The sequence below is a fragment of the Carassius auratus genome, chromosome 5, assembly GCF_003368295.1.
Source record: "Carassius auratus strain Wakin chromosome 5, ASM336829v1, whole genome shotgun sequence".
Taxonomy (NCBI): domain Eukaryota; kingdom Metazoa; phylum Chordata; class Actinopteri; order Cypriniformes; family Cyprinidae; genus Carassius; species Carassius auratus.
Window position 1 is genome coordinate 17600303 of NC_039247.1, and position 4239 is coordinate 17604541.

Sequence of the window (4239 nt, forward strand, 5' to 3'; positions counted from 1 at the left end):
CGTACTGTAAAATAAAGTGCAACCTTTACAATTGTATTCCTCTTTTGAACAAACTGCTTAATTTCAGGTATCCATTGCACAAATAATTTGGGATATATTCCTCATCAAAATTATTTAGGGTAAAATGTTAGTTCACATAAGCAGTAGTTCACAAATGATGCTGTGCACTTTATCTGTTCAAATTTTGTTTTCACTGGGATATTGTCTGTATCAATATACTGAGAGTTTCCTATAATTAGTGAGCTGCATGCAATTTTTCCAGGTTAGCCTGAGCTACTCTGATGGTTTGTTTGTATTCTTCAAGCATATGGCTCATTAGGCTTCAAACGGACATGGCATCTGGGACAGAAGCTAGGTTGTCTAAGACCCCCATCCCCCATCTACGACATACTTAACTGACAACTTGGATTCTCCTTGAATTCACAGGCTTCAGAGTTCTTCATAATTCAGTTCTACTTATTTATATTGTTATATTGTTGAGTCAGATTCAGTCAAATATAATTGAACATTTGCAACAGTGAGCTAAAGAGGAGGAGGAAAATATCACCACACAAGTGCCTTAATTTACTTCTCCAGTTCAGTATGAATTGATTCATGAAAAAAATCTAATTTATGAGAGAAACAACTGCTGTAAGTCTCAGATCATTATATAAGAGCTGTCAAATGAACCTCTGTCAGATTTGCTCTAATCTCATAGTGAGTGAGAGGTTAATATAAAACAAATTAAAGCATTATTAGAAGCAAATTGAACAAAGCAGCATTGGCCTTTGTGGGTTAAAATTAGTGGGACATACGTTCTGAAATCAGAATGTTCAAAGACTGACACCGTTTTGCTAAAGCTATTAGATAAAAATATTACACTGGTTTGCTAATGAACTTGTGTACTAAAGTGCTTGCAACATGATGCGTGTTTGCATAGTCTGGCATTACAGTTCAGCCTTCATGGAAAACAGCAAAAACCTTTATTCAAGCTGTATAGAAAACAGAATTAAGTGTGTAAAAACACTAGCATAATCAAAGTGTGGACAGCCTAATTCTCTTTGTAGTTATTAAATTGTTCTCTTCAATGATAGCCTCATTATGACTAATTTCCTAAATTTGCATTGTGTGTACAGTATACAAACCATGTAAGTGTTTAATTAGCTTAGTGTGAAGTTTTGTCAACCTTTGTCGCAACCAATACAGTCTATTGTTCCCAAAGTCAGTTTCTAAGACTCTAAGACACTGGCCTTTACCTGAACGTTTTAATGATTGTAAACAACCTGTTAGAACATAGAGAAACAGATCACTCAAAACAAGTTTTCCTTGTAGCTTCTACTGAATGATGGCCACATCTTAGATCGGTAACTACTACGACAATCCTCTATGGATCATCCATATTTCATATTATTCATTTTTAAACATGAGCAGCAGCTCCCTGTGAAATAATTGCCTTTTAGACAAACTCTGGCACACTGTAATTTATCAATGATGGAGGAAGGACTGGTTTAGATACAGTTTGTCATACCTTTAATTCATGATTAGCTTTATATAGGCACACTTTTTATTTATTTATTTATTGTCTTCAGAGACATATTTCCACTTTTTGTTATTTATTTTCAGTTAAAGACAGTGTAGGTCAGGTGATTTGGTATAAAAACATTTTTTGTTATGCTGGTTGAAAGTACATTCACATCCAAATAACAATCACTAAGTTAAGTGGTCTAAATGTATTGATATGAATTTATATCATCTATAGAAGACGTAGTACCATAAAATGTTCTTCCAGTCATATCCCTCTGTCCGAGATCTTCCTGTCAATGCATGTACCGTATTTGCATACCTCAATGCACCCTGTTCACGAAGACATGATACGGCATCAGCTTGTTCCATTACACTTTGCAGAACAAGCAGGAGTAGAAGGTGTTATTATTGTAATATTATGTTCTTTGAACTATAATGTTTAATCACAGATGAATGACATGAGGTATTCTGAGAGCGTTGCATTCAACTGTCCACCAACACCATCTCTCATTGTGCTGCTTGTTAGCCTCTAGTCTCCTCAGTGCATTCATGTGTTTTGGAGGAGGCGGTGCTTTGGAAAGAGATCTGCAGGGAAGGTGCAACCTTATGCTTTCAAAGCTATATCTTGCTACTGCTAGCCTCTCAGAAATCGCCTACCCTTCCTTTAATAAGGAATTTTTCGTCTTTTAGGAAATTGCACCAAAAAAAAAAAAAAAAAATGTTCTGCGGAACATAATTTTAAAATATATTTAGAATGTTGTAAAAAGTTTCACTGCCCAGACAATGAAAGTTAAAAAAGGTCAAAGTGTCCAGTGCAATAACTTTATCAGGTGTGTGAGAAAGTAGATGAGAACTTGACCTCCTCCTCTGCCGCCGTTTACATTATGCAAGCTCCTCTGATAATCCAAAATCATTAATTTACTTTGAACCATATAATAAATTCTAATGTTTATTCAGACAGTTACATTTAGGGCATTTCAGGGGTTATTGGGGGGAATACTACAAGTTTACAATGACACTAATTCATTCAAGTCTGATGGGACAATGTTCAGCGTCAAACTGGGGAAAGACTTAAGCCCGATACGTAAAAGTCAGTGAAAGGTGGAGGAGAAAGTGTCATGGTTTGGGGATGTTTTCTGCAGCAGAAGTTAAGCTTCTTATACAGATACATGGCAGGGTGAATGCAAATGTTTATCAGAAGGACTTCCTGCAGCAACGTGCAGTTCCTTCCCTGCAAGCTACTCCCAGTCAGTCAGCAATTTTCATGTAAGGTAATACTCCCACTCACACTGCAAAACAGGTGAAGCAATAGTTCCTTGAAGCTAAGAAGATTGAAATAATAAAAATGACCGGGCCAGAGTCCTGATCTAAACACAACTGAAAGCTATGGTTAAGAAACCCACTATAGTTACCGAACTGTGAAAGAGTGGACCAGGATCTGAGAAACTACTGTATAGTGATGTCTTGCATCCACAGATGTTATTCAAAGCAAGCGCCCTTTACACTTCCCACTAAATTCTGACATCTGTAATCCTCCAAGATTTTAGCTGTAATCTTCTTTCATGCTACAGTGGTTACTGTTCTCTAATTTTCGTGTTTTTCACAAAATAAAGTTTTTTGTTGAAATGCCTTGTTTGGTCAAACATGTTAGTAGAACAGTGGTATACCTACACAGCTAATATTCCTTCAAATTTTGAGCGATGAAGATCAAATCAAGAAACAAATCAATATATAAATATATTCTTATATATACATAATAAATATACACAGTACAGAGAAATAAAAAGAAAACTTTAGTTTGGATGCGATCACAATTGATCAATTGACAGCACTACTAGCTGTAAATACTCAAGTATGTGTACACCTTTAGTTAGCTTTAAATGTGTGTGTGTCTGCATTCCCTACATGATGGGAAAGAATGGATAATAATACCAGTAATTTTTTGGTTCCCATGGGAAAAAGCTTATAAATCAGTTTAGTTTTTTTTTTTTTTAATCTAAAAATGCAGACAGTTTTGTGTTAGGGGTAAGTTTAGGGTAAGTGAACGTGTGTGAATACATAACTCATTATTTAAAAAAAATGATGAATTATTGATTAATAAATTAAAATATGTTAAGTCGCACCATATGACATGACCTTACATTAGATAGTTTGGAGTATGCAAAGATGGATGGATGGATCCCATGAAATGACAACTAACTTTACCTCGTAAAAAAATATCACATTTCCTTGTTGATCTTCTATATCATTTTCTTTTTTAACTATTTTTCATTCGCTGCATGTTTCTGATTACCACTTGATTGATTTGGATGAGAAAAGGTTCATATTTATATTTATTCACATTTTAACACTTCTAAGTGGTGAAATGAAAGACAGATTTTTTTAAGCAGTGAAATGAAAGATTGTGCCAAACAGCTTGTTTTTCTTGTCCATCTTTTTAATGAGACTTTTTTCCTGCTATATTAGAACAGTTCTATCAACTTGAAATTTATACTTTATGCTCCCAAAATGCACAATTTTCGAAATTAAAAACATGTTCATAATGAAAATAAAAAAGCATCACATCATTGATACTCAACACACAGAGGCAAAAGAAGAATAGACTTGTATTCAAGCCCTTTCACAATGATTTATTACCCTGAGCACATGATATTATTATTACATCATTCTGAAACTCACAAACTTTGGACTCTGACAAATGACAATGATCACTGGAAACAAACATAACTATATAAG